This window comes from Rhinoderma darwinii, chromosome 4, assembly GCF_050947455.1.
Source record: "Rhinoderma darwinii isolate aRhiDar2 chromosome 4, aRhiDar2.hap1, whole genome shotgun sequence".
NCBI lineage: Eukaryota > Metazoa > Chordata > Amphibia > Anura > Rhinodermatidae > Rhinoderma > Rhinoderma darwinii.
This window is the reverse complement of record NC_134690.1, coordinates 243065030-243082418: the sequence shown is the minus strand read 5'-3', so window position 1 is coordinate 243082418 and position 17389 is coordinate 243065030.

The following is a 17389-nucleotide window of genomic DNA, read 5'->3' as shown; positions in this document are numbered from 1 at the left end:
CTTTGACACGTAAAATGCACCAAAAACGCGCTAAATGTTCCCATAGTCAATAGGAGTCCTAATTACTAGACAAAAAATACACAAAAACCGCACGCAAAACATGTAAAAAAACACACGGAAAACTTGTAAAAACTGCCTGTATTTTAAAAAGCGCTAAGAAACGCTACCGTATTTGACACATTTACACAACGGTTTTTTTTTAGCGCCGTGTGAACATGCCCATAGAATTATTTTTATGTAACAACGAGCTCAAAATCATTGGAGGTTTTTCATTTTATTTTCTTTCTTATTTTGTACTGGATAATAAATGGACACCCAATACTTAGCATTTAGGTAACTAACATTGTTAAAACTTCCCGGAGATTGTGCTCTTATTTCAGCATGAATGCATGCCTGAGACAGACGTTAGTCATCATGTCCAGATACAGCGTCACACAGAACTGTGTATATGTAGAAAGAGGACAAAACATTCCTTTAATAATGAAAACAACCTCAAAATCTGTGTGACGTCAAATAGCAGTTATTCTCCGAAAGGTCAGATTACGGCAGCTAAGCGCTCCTTCTCAGGCAAGGCAGGCATCCGAAATGATATTTCCTTCATTTAGAGGACATTAATATCAAGCCTTACACAAGCTTTATTGTTGGATGGAGAAACCAAAGCTTTAATCCAGCGATCCATGTCTTCACATGCTTGCTTCCTGTCTCCTGAGGATTACTGTCCCCCGGGAGATCAGAGGAAAGGAAGAGGAAGTCCAAATCACTTCTTATTGTTGCTGCTTTGATACATCTTCATACTCATAATCATTTTAATACAGATTCGTACAGCCTTGAGGGCAATGCAGACGTCCTACTTATAGTAGATAAGCCCCAGATGGTAGCCGTGGTTTACTGCTTGAGTAATTGTGTTACTATGAATGTCAATTGATTTCAGTGAAGATGTCAGAGCACAGAGTGACCAAAATGGTATTGGTAATATAAGGCAGCACAATATTCAGCTTTTTGGCACTACTGTACACAGGCAAACACCACTTACAGAGGCGCTACAGACGTCTCCTACAAAATACAAGTGAAGTATATAGAGTTTCATATCACTAGAAGTATAGTTTGCTTCTAGTTATTTGTTTTTTTTTAGTTGGCATTTCATTTATATATATATATATATATATATATATATATATATATGTGTGTGTGTGTGTGTGTATATATATTTTTTTAACAATGGATCGAAATCAAATGGGCCACTAATGTACAAAATATGTGCACTCAGCAGCAAAAAAAAAGGTCTATCCACATTTTTACCATAGAGTCAATAGAAAGTGGATTAAGTAACGATTTGCAAGAACTGATTTAATACATCATTGGTCTATGGTATAAAAAGATAAAATATGTTCTCATCCATTTATGGATCTCAGCGGATTTCAAAAAGAAAGAATTCATTTTAACTATGTATCTGCTTTCCTGTACCTAGGTAGGTCCTAACAGAAACTTTCCACTGACACGTGCAATGTATTTCTCTATTGTATTAAAACTTAAGGCCCAAGGATAAAGTTGTCATTTAGTTGTATACTTGCTTTGAGGTTGCGGAAGTGATCCCAGACGTATAATTCTAGTAAACGCACTATTAATTCTGGATATATTCATATTCCTGCTTAGGCTGCAGGAAGTTCAGCGTTGCAGTTAGGTCAGTGGTCCTTTATCTATTTTTGGTTGTCCAGTAATGAGTTGTAAATCTGGAAAATTGCTTTGTTTCTTCCTCTAGTTATATACGTACCCTTATCTGCAACACTGGAATTAGATTTTAGGCTTGGTGTCACCGCTTTCAGTGCTGACAGATCGATGATGGATTCATTTTAAGGAGTCAAAACAGAATTGACATTGAGTTTCATGCCTGACACTGATTTACAATTCAGCATTGCTCACGTACCAGCTTTTAAGTGAACCATCAATCTCTAGGGCGGCAGTGCAGGATAATATAATGTCTCTCCTACCAATCGTGGCTCTCCCAGCATACTGTTAAAAAAAAATGCACTACCCACCGATCATGGTTTTATCACATTTGTATAGTGGGAAAATGCTTCTAATGAATGAAAATTGTTTTTATTTTTTTACCATCCAGAAAAAAATCACCAGTGACATTGGTAAACAATTCTCCATATTTCAGCTTCCTGGAACCCTGTAGGAATAGTAAATAGTGGCATTTTGAGATAAATTCCGGGCATATCTGCAACTTCTGTTTTTGTGCGGAGTTAGGCTTTAAAATGAAAAAACATTTGAATTTACTAAAAGATGTTTATTATGTATAGATAACAGAATTAGTAAAAGTTTGCCTTGCCAGCATTTAGTGAAGTTTCAAATATTGAGCCATACTGCCCCCATATAATTCTATGTAAGGTAAAATACAAATCGGTAATTCAGCTTTTCAGCCTTCATTATTTTATATGGTTCCGTAAAAAGTATGGCGCACATTTTCCCAAATTCATTAATCTCCTGTACTCAGAATAAGGCACTTAACCTGGTACCTGTATGAGATTTATGGATAACAAAGCTATGACTAGCACAAATAATCCTTGAAAATATCAATGGGCAGCTGGTAATAATTGGGTCTATTTTTCAGAATAGGCTTAGGAGAAAAAGGCATTTTACAGTATGTTAACTGAATGTATATAGACAAGACACAACTGTATACAATGTATCTGTGAGAATGAACTCCTCACGTATCTCTTCTGCTTATGACAAATTTAGTACAATGTTCTCCTTACAGTTCTTGAGAGGAATGCTGGGCATTGCACATAAAGTTTCCCATGGGACCCCCAATTACCGTATGAGAGCAGGGAGAAACCGTACTTGATAACAGTTCTCACCATGAGGTTAGACTAGCGTTCACCCGGGTTACAGATTGTACACAGTTCAAAGATCACAAACAGGAAGTCATTTATGTGAATGGTTTTAGCCATTCAACCCCAAGTTTTATTTCTTATTTATGTTATATTATTAAATGTAAAAGTGAGAACAGAATGAGAATACTTTAATAATTTTATATTAGAGGGTAATTTACATGGTGCAAAAATACAGTGACCTAAGATATCAGACTGACCAGTTTAAAGTTCTTCTCTCTCTGTTACTACAGATTTTCATTGAGATAGTAAATCAATTTGTATGTGAATGGTGAATATATTTATATATACACATATATATAGATATATATATGTATATATATATATATATATATATATATATATATATATATATATATATATACACTAGCGTTCAAAAGTTTGGGGTCACCTAGCCAATTTTGTGTTTTCCATGAAAACTCACACTTATATTTATAAAAATGAGTTGCAAAATGACTAGAAAATATAGTCAAGACATTGACAAGGTTAGAAATAATGATTTTTATTTCAAATAATAATTTTCTCCTTCAAACTTTGCTTTCGTCAAAGAATGCTCCATTTGCAGCAATTACAGCATTGCAGACCTTTGGCATTCTAGCTGTTAATTTGCTGAGGTAATCGGGAGAAATTTCACCCCATGCTTCCAGAAGCCCCTCCCACAAGTTGGATTGGCTTGATGGGCACTTCTTGCGTACCATACGGTCAAGCTGCTCCCACAACAGCTCTATGGGGTTGAGATCTGGTGACTGTGCTGGCCACTCCATTACAGATAGAATACCAGCTGCCTGCTTCTTCCCTAAATAGTTCTTGCATAATTTGGAGGTGTGCTTTGGGTCATTGTCCTGTTGTAGGATGAAATTGGCTCCAATCAAGCACTGTCCACAGGGTATGGCATGGCGTTGCAAAATGGAGTGATAGCCTTCCTTATTCAAAATCCTTTTACCTTGTACAAATCTCACACTTTACCAGCACCAAAGCAACCCCAGACCATCACATTACCTACACCATGCTTGACAGGTGGCGTCAGGCACACTTGCAGCATCTTTGCAGTTGTTCTGCGTCTCACAAATGTTCTTCTGTGTGATCCAAACACCTCAAACTTCGATTCGTCTGTCCATAACACTTTTTTCCAATCTTCCTCTGTCCAATGTCTGTGTGCTTTTGCCCATATTAAGCTTTTCCTTTTATTAGCCAGTCTCAGATATGGCTTTTTCTTTGCCACTCTGCCCTGAAGTCCAGCATCCCGGAGTCGCCTCTTCACTGTAGACGTTGACACTGGCGTTTTACGGGTACTATTTAATGAAGCTGCCAGTTGAAGACCTGTGAGGCGTCTATTTCTCAAAATAGAGACTCTAATGTACTTGTCTTGTTGCTCAGTTGTGCAGCGGGGCCTCCCACTTCTCTTTCTACTCTGGTTAGAGCCTGTTTGTGCTGTCCTCTGAAGGGAGTAGTACACACCGTTGTAGGAAATCTTCAGTTTCTTGGCAATTTCTCGCATGGAATAGTCTTCATTTCTAAGAACAAGAATAGACTGTCGAGTTTCACATGAAAGCTCTCTTTTTCTAGCCATTTTGAGAGTTTAATCGAACCCACAAATGTAATGCTCCAGATTCTCAACTAGCTCAAAGGAAGGTCAGTTTTATAGCTCCTCTAAACAGCAAAACTGTTTACAGCGGTGCTAACATAATTGCACAAGGGTTTTCAAGTGTTTTCTAATCATCCATTAGCCTTCTAACACAGTTAGCAAACACAATGTACCATTAGAACACTGCCTATGTAGATATTGCATTAAAAACCAGACGTTTGCAGCTAGAATAGTCATTTAGCACATTAACAATGTATAGAGTGCATTTCTGATTAATTTAATGTTATCTTCATTGAAAAAAACTGTGCTTTTCTTTCAAAAATAAGGAAATTTCTAAGTGACCATAAACTTTTGAACAGTAGTGTATAGATAGATAGATAGATAGATAATTACAGATCTATACAGATATATGTGTGTGTGTGTGTGTGTGTGTGTGTGTGTGTGTGTGTGTGTGTGTGTGTGTGTGTGTGTGTGTGTGTGTGTGTGTGTGTGTGTGTGTGTGTGTGTGTGTGTGTGTGTGTGTGTGTGTATATATATATATATATATATATATATATATTTATTTATTTATTTCTTTAATTACTTAGTTCTTCTGGAAATTAAAAGTGTTGGGAATAGATTCATTCAAATCTGCTATACCTGCCAAGCTAAAGATGCAAATGCTTTCTTCTATTGTAATGGATGCAAGCAAGTTGTCAGAGCCACACCCGCTACTAGCAGCATTCAGTAGTGATGTCATCTTCTTTAAAGGGGTTGTACCAAATGGACATCACATCACTGCAAACGGAAGACGCCTGGTGCTCGACTGATCTCCTGAGGTCAAGTTGCTGAAGCCCCCAGTAATCAGCAGATATATGGGGGATGCTGCAGCAACAAAACATTGAATTACATCAAATGGATAATGTAAAATTGTCTCCCTTTCTTCTGGACCCAAGCCGTTAATTTAGTACATAGACAGCAATTTATCTGGATCGGTTGTTTACCGGTGGTGCCAGGAGCTGCCGACACCAAACTGAAAGAGGTGGTAACATGAAGGGCATATGGACATTATAGAGGGGTTCCCTGCGCAGGACCCCCTCTAAAAGCTGCTCTAATGGACCTGGCCTGCCCATGTATTAAATGGACAGTCATTTATTTGATTGCTGGGATGGCTTCCATTTAAGAAGGGGTTGTCTTTATGAGACAACCCCTCCAACTACAGTTTCTTATTATATTCACATTTTTCTCCAATTTTATTTTTTATTTTTTTGTGTACACGTTTCTTTTTCACTGTACATTCCAGCTTTTATGGTGCACCAAATTTAAGATGGCATTGCCAATTATACATTTTTGTGGGTATGTCTCCAGTGAAGACAAAATAAGCGTATATACAGCCATTGTAGATTTTCTACTCTGTTCATAGAGCTTTCATTACAACCACTTGTATTGAGTGCAATACGATCAGCCCCCTAAAATAATAATAATGACCACTATATTTGCAGCACGTTAAAATAAGGAAAAACACCTTGATCATTGATCAGAAAGCTAGAAAACACAGATTCTTTGTTGTTAAAGGGTTTCGTTTTTTTTTAAAGAGGCTCTGTCACCAGATTTTCAAACCCCTATCTCCTATTGCAGCTGATCGGCGCTGCAATGTAGATAACAGTAACGTTTTTCTTTTTCAAAAACGAGCATTTTGGCCAAGTTATGAGCATTTTTATATTTATGCAAATTAGCCTTTCTTATGTACAAGTGGGTGTGTTTAAAGTTATGTCCAACTGGGCGTGTATTGTGTTCATTACATCTGGGTGTGTTTACTTGTTTTACTAGCTTGGCGTTGTGAATGGAAGTGTATGATGCTGACGAATCAGCATCATCCACTTCTCTTCGTTACCACCCAGCTTCTGGCAGTTCACAGACACACAGCGTGTCCTCGCTCATCCGACGCGATGAAGTTCCTGTGGGAGGAAGTGAGTGACGTCACAGCGTGATCTCGCAAGGACACGCTGTGTGTCTGTGCACTGCCAGATGCTGGGTGGTAACGAAGAGAAGTGGATAATGCTGATTCGTCAGCATCATACCTTCCATTCACAACGCCCAGCTAGTAAAACAAGTAAACATGCCCAGATGTAACGAACACAATACACGCCCAGTTGGACATAACTTTAAACACGCCCAGTTGTACATAAGAAAGGCTCATTTGCATAAATATAAAAATGCTCATAACTTGGCCAAAAATGCTCGTTTTTGAAAAAGAAAAACGTTACTGTTATCTACATTACAGCGCCGATCAGCTGCAATAGGAGATAGGGGTTTGAAAATCTGGTGACAGAGCCTCTTTAAGTAAATAAGACTTAATAATTGCATAAGGAAAAGAGAGGAATTTTCTCTCACCATTTTTTTTAAGATATCTGAATGTAAATATTCCTCCATACAGAAATATAATACTTTGAGGTGATGTGTGACAAAAGTTGTATTCAGTCTAGGCAAAACTCTCTCCTATCATGATCTGTTGCTAGACTGTAGCAGTTTAGGTGAAATGTATCAGTAAGGCCGAGGGTATTTAACTCATAGAGTATTGCCTAGTCTGGAATATCTCCCGGTTAGAAACTAAAACACAAAAGTATATTGGAGAGTTATGAGAAAGCATTAAAGCAATGTAAAGAATATGTGCAATGGGGCTACACACAGTATACTCTGGATAAAATTTCAACACACTCCCTCCAGGAAAAGTTTCTCACCATCCCCAATATCAAGGTGGTTAGATGTGATAGATGATCTAAGACACATAAAACCGTCTACTAACTACTTTTTCAATATTATAGGGTACTAGCACTGTTGTATACAGTATATCCTTTTGTACCAATCTACTATTGGCACTGCAGGCATATACAGATGAGTCCTCCCTTAGTTTATCTCTAAAAAAAAAAGTATGATGCGAGATGTTTAAAGTGTAGCTAAACGTTTGACAAACTTCTGACATATCATAGTGACATATCAGAAGTTTGTATTGGTGGGTGTCCGAGCACTGAGACCCCCACCAATCACTAGAACGAAGCAGCTGAAGTGCTCGTGTGAGCGCTCAGCTGCTTCGTGTCTGTTCGGCTTTTTCTGGAAATAAATGTATCGGTGTACGGACTCAATAGAAAGTCTATGAGCCCGTACACCAATACATCGGCTTTCCAGAAAAAGCCGAACAGACACGAAGCGGCTGAGTGCTCACACGAGTGCTTCAGCTGCTTCGTTCTAGCGATTGGTGTGGGTCTCAGTACTCGGACCCCCACCAATCCAAACTTTTGACATGTCACTGACATGTCAGAAGTTTGTCAAACGTTTAGCTACACTTTAACAAACATATAAAAATATATATACCTCTGACAAGTATATCCATCGCCCATCGACTTCCATGTTAAAAAAACATTTAATGTATATGTTTTTTTTTTATTGTATGGCTGTCAAGGATGCCTCTAATGGAAGCAATTAATCAACCAACCATCTATCGCCTACAGACTCCCAAGATAAAAAAAAAAATATTTGTTTAATGTCTACTTTTTTTTACTAGACTGCGCGAAACTTTATTGAATTGGTATCATGACATTGCTAACCACAGTTTAAGAAAAGGTAAGGGACACATCTGTATGGTTGAAATGCCCCCCCCCCCCCCCCAAACACATGTTTTGGACTAAACTAATATAAATTTAAAAATTAATACGCTCATAACAATTCATGATACAATTAATAAGCTGTGTATACATAAATCTGTAAAGACCCTTTAAACTTACTGTCCCCACAGTGTCCGCTAAAGAAAACATATACTTGCCCTTCACAGCTTTATTGATTATGACTACTTTTGTCTCGGTGACTATTTTGGCCCTGGTTTTAGGAGTAAACTGAACACATACTGAAGACAAAATAAGTTCTTTAGATAATCTGACGTATCCTTGTGGTATTGTTTACGAGTCACTCCTTGAATGGCACCTGAGGAATGATTAGTGGCTAAAGACAGATGTACATGACACATTCTAGAGCAGAAGGACACCGGAGATTGTTTGTTATTCGCATGCAGTAGTGCGATATTCTCTTCCAGGTCATGACATGGTAATATACCTAAAATAGACGTTCCACATCCTTCCTCTCTGTTTCCTCTTTCTTTTTTTATCCACAGGTTATCTGACCATATCTCACATCCTTATCTTGTTGATGTACATGAGAGGTCAATACAAGTTTCTGTCTGGCAACAAGCCCGTCAAAGGAGTGTTAGATAAAAAAATAAATGCAATTCGAGCTCCTCACATTTCACATCTTTTCTTACAAATAAAGATGCTCCATGACACTAGCCTATCTTTACTGACAGATTAGATGCATTGCTCGCTATACCGCTTTATATACATCCTTTATAAATCTGTTAATGACTATGATATCAAGACAATATATAGTCTAGCTGAAGACTATCCTTCCATTGTGTCTGCTGCTTCCTCTCATTATGTATATATTACCTACATACTTCATTCTGTTTACACTATGAAACAATGTATATATTTATATATAGTGTCTGTTGTGTGATATTTAAGGGCCTGTTCACATCAGCGGTGCCCTTCTGTTGAGGGGTTCCGTCGGAGGTTACCGTCGGGGAACCCCTCAACGGAAAGGCAAACGGAAACCTTAGCTTCCGTTTGCACCACCATTGATCTCAATGGTGACGGACACATTGCTAAAGGTTTCCGTTTGACACCGTTGTGACGGGGTTCCGTTGTTTTGATGGAATGAATAGCGCAGTCGACGGCGCTACTGGTTCCGTCAAAACAATGGCGCTAAGGTTTCCGTTGAGGGGTTCCCCGACGGTAACCTCCGACGGAACCCTCAACAGAATGGCACCGCTGATGTGAACACAGCATTACCAAGTTAGGCTACCATTGTACTTTATTTAAATCATTTATATATTTCACCACAGACATGTACTGTAACTTAAGGCTCCTTGGTCAAGTACAGCTAGTGACATCACGGGCTTCCTTATGTCATTATGCCATAGCTCTTGCTATGCTTATGCATGTAGTTGACATGATAGCACCTCTGCATTGCCATGTTATGGTGTTGCTGTTATTGTATTTTGATGGAAATCTGTAGGCCCCTCAGGCATATGATCGCAGGTGTGTCTGTAACCTGTGTGTTTCCCTGGTAGTGGAGTTATATGGACAGCATGGTATATCTTAATACTCTGTATATGGTATTTAGATGGCAAACCATAGCTAAAGTAGTGAAGAGTTTTTCCGTGCTGAACTAATACTGGTAAGATTTGCCAATAATAACATTGAATTTTGCAGAATTGGTGTTGAGCTCTTCCTTGGAATATTTTTTTTAAAGATTGCATGCTGCAGTGTGTTTTACCATACAAAAAAAAATATGCAGTCGAGAGCCTAGAACCCAGGATGGATCTCAACTTGTTTATCAAACCAGATTTTAACCTGATAATCTCAAGTTAGGGAACAAGTTTCTGTTCATATTATCAATTTATAATTGTTAGTAAAGCAGTTCTGAAATGCAAAATATTACATTGCGTATGGAACATGCTCCCCTTCTAAATATTACTGGTTATTCTGTGGATACCTTCTTCTAATTATTTCTGTGGAGCAGAGTCATCTAGTGGTCAGGGGCAGAATTTGAAGGTGACCATCATATAATGCAGCCGGAGCAGACAAACAGCTTCTGGCTTAAAAAGGGTTATCCGGGAGTTTTCAAATTTTGCAGGAGGGCAGGGGAGGGTATAAAATAATAAACTCACCCTTTGAAATATCCCCCACTCCAGCGCTGACACCCCACTTGGAGCTTTTTGGAGCCAATCACTTGCCACAAGGGTCTATTTCTTATATGATTTATGTAGAAAAAAAGTTTGGGAGGATTCCTCCAGCTCACCTTATCGCATGTGTAGACATGCGCGCGGGTCCTCGTGTCGGCACACGTATGGAGTACGGGGAAAAACAAAGAGATGGATCCAGCGCTGTGTCCTTGAGGTTTGTTTAAAATCGGAAACTATTTCCAAGTTTTAATGAAAATTAATATAAAAACAGGTGGCATTACAAATAGATATTCTCAAGTGAATAGTAGGATTTATGGCAGTGTGAGCAGTGCCTACACATTTCTGACGCATGCAGCGTCCTTAGTCATGGCAGAGTCATCTAGTGGTCAGGGGCAGAATTTGAAGGTGACCATCATATAATGCAGCCGGAGCAGACAAACAGCTTCTGGCTTAAAAAGGGTTCTCCGGGAGTTTTCAAATTTTGCAGGAGGGCAGGGGAGGGTATAAAATAATAAACTCACCCTTTGAAATATCCCCCACTCCAGCGCTGACACCCCACTTGGAGCTTTTTGGAGCCAATCACTTGCCACAAGGGTCTATTTCTTATATGATTTACAAATTACCTATTAGACCTTATTGATGATATTTCATGAGTGTATAATGATAACCACATGGACTATGATAAAATGAAAAGTGGACATGTACATGTTCTATACAGATGGAGGGTGGGCCCTCAGAATCATCTCCTCGGGTGGACCCAAGGAACCCCCAGCCGACCCTGTGCAGTCCTGAATTTTACTGAACTATCTCAAATACTTGCAACAGCCTGTGTATTGAATGCATGCTATGATTTTTAATACATTAATTCTGGCACAGATCTGAAGATACAGCACTTGTCCCAGCTTCTCCTGTAGTGAACTACCAATCAGATTGGACGGGAGAGTGATGAATCTGTCTTATCATCCATAAGACAGCATTACTATATACCTTATCGTTTAGCAATGTGAACATGTAGCATGGAGTTTCAGAATTAAATCTGGGCATCCTCTGAGAACTTTAGCTTCTTACCACATGACAGAAGCTTAATCCCTTCGCGCTCAGCGACGTACTATTCCGTCGCGCTGACCGACACTTTCGCGCTCAGCGACGGAATACTACGTCGCAGGGAAAATGCATCGCCATTTTCCACCGGCGCGTGCACGAGCTGTGACAGCTGCTGTTTCCGACAGCAGGCTATCACAGCTCAATACGCCGGGACCTGTCGCGATGGTCCCGCCTCCACGATCGCCACTATTGGTCAGTTAGTGAGTAACTGTCCAATAGTGGAGATCGGTCTCTTCACTTCCTCTCCCTGACATCACATCCTGCCGCTCCCGCCCTGAACGCCTCTGCTGGAGATAGCGAGGCGTTCAGAGCGGTTGTGAGAAAGAGAGAGAGAAGAGAAAGTAAAAAACAAGTTAAAAAAAAGTCTAAAAAACAACTTTTTTCGGCATCCCACCTCTCCCATTAACTACCCATTCCTGTACCCTTTCTCATTGTGTTCCCCCCACGTTTTTGGTCAGTGATCACCTATCACTGACCACTTCTTAGTCTCCAGGACCAATTTCTTGGTCCCTGGGGATTATTTTTCTTTATAAAAAACATATAAAACAAAAAAATATATAAAATGAAAAGTGGACATGTACATGTTCTATACAGATGGAGGGTGGGCCCTCAGAATCATCTCCTCGGGTGGACCCAAGGAACCCCCAGCCGACCCTGTGCAGTCCTGAATTTTACTGAACTATCTCAAATACTTGCAACAGCCTGTGTATTGAATGCATGCTATGATTTTTAATACATTAATTCTGGCACAGATCTGAAGATACAGCACTTGTCCCAGCTTCTTCTGTAGTGAACTACCAATCAGATTGGACGGGAGAGTGATGAATCTGTCTTATCATCCATAAGACAGCATTACTATATACCTTATCGTTTAGCAATGTGAACATGTAGCATGGAGTTTCAGAATTAAATCTGGGCATCCTCTGAGAACTTTAGCTTCTTACCACATGACAGAAGCTTAATCCCTTCGCGCTCAGCGACGTACTATTCCGTCGCGCTAACCGACACTTTCGCGCTCAGCGACGGAATACTACGTCGCAGGGAAAATGCATCGCCATTTTCCACCGGCGCGTGCACGAGCTGTGACAGCTGCTGTTTCCGACAGCAGGCTATCACAGCTCAATACGCCGGGACCTGTCGCGATGGTCCCGCCTCCACGATCGCCACTATTGGTCAGTTAGTGAGTAACTGTCCAATAGTGGCGATCGGTCTCTTCACTTCCTCTCCCTGACATCACATCCTGCCGCTCCCGCCCTGAACGCCTCTGCTGGAGATAGCGAGGCGTTCAGAGCGGTTGTGAGAAAGAGAGAGAGAAGAAAGTAAAAAACAAGTTAAAAAAAGTCTAAAAAACAACTTTTTTCGGCATCCCACCTCTCCCATCCACTACCCATTCCTGTACCCTTTCTCATTGTGTTCCCCCCACGTTTTTGGTCAGTGATCACCTATCACTGACCACTTCTTAGTCTCCAGGACCAATTTCTTGGTCCCTGGGGATTATTTTTCTTTATAAAAAACATATAAAACAAAAAAATATATAAAAAAAAAAAATGTTAATTTAGACAATTTAACTGCTTAGTTTAGTATTAGGGTTAGTTAGTGTCAGGGAACCATCAAAAAGCGTAGTTAGGTATAGCGTCAGGTAATTTAACGTCAGGAATCCGTCACCGTAGTTAGATCTAGCGTTAGGGGTCCATCACTGTAGTTAGGTTTAGCGTCAGGGAAGCTCGGAATAATCTAGATAGGTTTAGTGTCAGGCACCTGTCAACGTAGTTAGCTTTAGTGTTAGGGAAGCTCGGAATAATCTAGTTAGGTTTAGTGTCAGTGAATAGTCGCCATAGTTAGATTTAGTCTCAGGGAAGTTCAAATAAACTCTAGTTAGGTTTAGTGTTAGGAACCCTCGCCCTAGTTAGGTTTAGTCTCAGGGAAGCCCACTCGTTCTATAAAAACACCAATTTTTTGGGCTGGTTTAGGTAGCAGCCTATTGTTCCTAGTTAGGGAAGCAATCAAACATGACCCAACGGACATTTAGTGCCGAAGAGGCATATTCATTTCTTGCCTCCGACACGGAGTCGTCGGATGGTGAGACTCTGTTTTATTTATCCACCTCCTCATCCAGTGATGAAGAAGAGGAACCCCCTAGGAGACGCCCAGCCCCCGAGCGAAGTGACCCCATTTGGACCCCCACACCAGACATTTATGAGCCCCAAATCCCAGAGTACACGGGCAGCTCAGGGATAAAATTTAATACGGCAGGGCTCAGTGAAATGGACTTTTTCAAGTTCTTCTTCACTGATGACTTTATAGATCTTATGGTCTCCCAGACTAATTTATATGCCCAACAGTATATTACTAAAAACCCCACATCATTTTATGCCCAATCCCACAGGTGGACCACTGTAGATGCAGCAGAGTTGGGCAAGTTCTGGGGACTTCACTTGAACATGGGGCTTCTGAAAAAGCCGTCCATTAGGACCTACTGGAGCACGGACATCTTATACCAGACCCCGATGTACCGTATGGCCATGTCCAGGATGCGTTATGAGGCAATACTTCGCTTCTTACATTATACGGATAATGAGCAGTGCCCACCCCGAGATGACCCCAGTTTTGACCGTTTGTACAAACTGAGACCCCTATTAGACCATTTCAGTGCCCGGTTTGCCCAAGCATACACCCCCGAGAAGTGTATTTCTATTGATGAGTCCCTGGTACATTTTAAAGTGAGGCTTCAATTCCGCCAGTACCTGCCGAGTCAGAGAGCAAGGTATGGCGTGAAGATGTATAAGCTGTGCAAGAGTGCATCAGGGTATGCCTACAAATTCAGGATATATGAAGGGAAGGACAGCAGTATTCAGCCCCCAGAATGCCCCCCCCCCCCCTTACTGGAAATTAATGCAAAAATTGTGTGGGATTTGGTGCACCAACTGCTGGACCAGGGTTACCAACTCTACCTGGATAATTTTTATACCAGCGTCCCACTCTTCAAGTGCCTCGCTTCCAGAAGTACTGTGGCATGCGGCACTGCTAGAAAATATCTGAGAGGCCTCCTTAAGACTCTGCTTGGGCAAACACTCAGAAGGGGTGAGAGCAGGGCACGTTCTAGCAGCAACATAATGTGTGTCAACTACAAGGACAAGAGAGATGTCCTTGTATTGACAACAATACATGGCCACACCAGTACCCATGTACCTGTACGAGGTACCAGTACAGAGACCCCCAAACCAGACTGCATCCTGGATTACAATAGGTACATGGGAGGGGTGGACTTGTCAGATCAAGTCCTGAAACCCTACAGCGCCATGCGGAAAACGAGGGTGTGGTATAAGAAACTGGCTGTGCACATCATACAGATGGCATTGTACAATGCGTACGTGCTACGTCGATGTGCAGGCTAGAGGGGAACTTTCCTGGAATTTCAAGAGGTGGTTATCAAGAACCTAATCTTTAGGGACCAAGAAGGGGGGGGGCACCCAGTACTTCTGGAAGCGAGGCCACACGCATCGTACCAGGGCAACACTTTCCAGGAGAAGTTCCCCAAACTGGCAAGAAGGGAAAAAGTCAAAAGAGGTGCAGAGTCTGCTCAAAGAGGGGGATAAGGAAGGACACAACATACCAATGCGACACGTGTCCCGAAAAACCAGGGCTCTGTATGAAAGATTGTTTTAGAATTTATCATACATCCATTAATTTTTAATTTAACCTGATGCACTCCGCACAGCTTACCCCCCTCATCTTTCCCTTCTGAGCCCTGCCGTGTGCCCAGTCAGCTGATAACAGCCAAATGTAGGGTATTGTCGTACCCGGGAGAACCCACATTACAGCTTATGGGGTATATATCTCTGGTGGCACATGCTGGGCACACTATATCGGACACTGACATGGTATATATATATATATATATATATATATATATATATATATATATATAAAATTGCAAATCTCACTCTGCACCAACTGCTGCGCATTATCTTTTACACAGTACCTGTGGGGTCAAAATGCTCACTGCACCTCTAGATTAATGTCTTAAGGGGTGTCGTTTTTAAAATGGGGTACTTCTCGGGGGTTTCAACTGTACTGGTACCTCAGGGGCTTCTGCATACATGACTTAGCACCAGAAAAGCTCCAGTAGGCCAAATGGTGGTCCTTTCCTTCTGAGCCCTGCCGTGTGCCCAGGCAGCTAATAACAGCCACATGTAGGGTATTGCCGTACCCGGGAGAACCCACATTACAGCTTATGGGGTGTATATCTCCGGTGGCACATGCTGGGCACACTATATCGGACACTGACATGGCATATATATATATATAGAAAATTGCAAATCTCACTCTGCACCATCTGCTGCGCATTATCTTTTACACAGTACCTGTGGGGTCAAAATGCTCACTACACCTCTAGATGAATGTCTTAAGGGGTGTAGTTTTTAAAATGGGGTCACTTCTCGGGGGTTTCAACTGTACTGGTACCTCAGGGGCTTCTGCATACATGACTTAGCACCAGAAAAGCTCCAGTAGGCCAAATGGTGGTCCTTTCCTTCTGAGCCCTGCCGTGTGCAAAGGCAGCTAATAACAGCCACATGTAGGGTATTGCCGTACCCGGGAGAACCCACATTACAGCTTATGGGGTGTATATCTCCAGTGGCACATGCTGGGCACACTATATCGGACACTGACATGGCATATATATATAGAAAATTGCAAATCTCACTCTGCACCATCTGCTGCGCATTATCTTTTACACAGTACCTGTGGTGTCAAAATGCTCACTACACCTCTAGATGAATGTCTTAAGGGGTGTAGTTTTTAAAATGGGGTCACTTCTTGGGGGTTTCAACTGTACTGGTACCTCAGGGACCTCTGCATACATGACTTAGCACCAGAAAAGCTGTAGTAGGCCAAATTGTGGTCCTTTCCTTCTGAGCCCTGCCACGGGCCCAAACAGCAGTTTATCACCACAAATGGGGTATTGCCGCACTAAGGACAAATTGAGCAACAAAATGGGGTATTTTGTTCCCTGTGAAAATAAGAAATTTTGATCAAAAATGACATCTTATTCGAAAAAATGAAATTTTTTAAATTTCACAGCCCAATTCAAATAGGTACTGTGAAAAAACTGTGCGGTCAAAATGATAACAACAACCATAAATGAATTCCTTGAGGGGTGTAGTTTCCAAAATGAGGTCACTTCTGCTGGGTTTCTATTGCTTTGATACCTCTGGGGCTCTGCAAATGCTCCATGGCACCCAAAAACCAAGCCAGCAAAATCTGGACTCCAACAAACACATAGCGCTCCTTTCCTTCTGAGCCCTCCCATGGGCCCAAACAGCAGTTTATCACCACAAATAGGGTATTGCCGCACTAAAGACAAATTGGGCAACAAAATAAGGTATTTTTTTCCCTGTGAAAATAAGAAATTTTGATCACAAATGATATCTTATTGGAAAAAATGTAATTTTTTTAATTCCACAGCCAAATTCAAATAGGTGCTGTGAAAAAACTGTGTGGTCAAAATGATAACAACAACCATAAATAAATTCCTTGAGGGGTGTAGTTTCCAAAATTGGGTCACTATTGGGGGATTCCTACTGTTTTGGCACCTCAACACCTCTTCAAACCTGGCATGCTGCCTAAAATATATTCTAATGAAAAAGAGGCCTCAAAATGCACTAGGTGCTTCTTTGCTTCTAGGGCTTGTGTTTTAGTCCACGAGAACACTAGAGCCACATGTGGTACATTTCTAAAAACGGCACAATCTGGACAATACATGTTTAGTAGTATTTATCTGGTAAACCCTTCTGTGTTACAGAAAAAAATTGAATAAATTTGAAATTCAGAAAAATAAAATTTGAAAATGTCACCTCCACTTTGCTTTAATTCCTGTGAAATGCCTGAAGGGTTAAAAAAAAACTTTCTAAATGCTGTTTTGAATACTTTGAGGGGTCTAGTTTTTAAAATGTGGTGTTTTATGGGGGTTTCTAATACATAGGCCCCTCAAAGCCACTTCAGAACTGAAGAGGTACCTTTAAAATAAGGCTT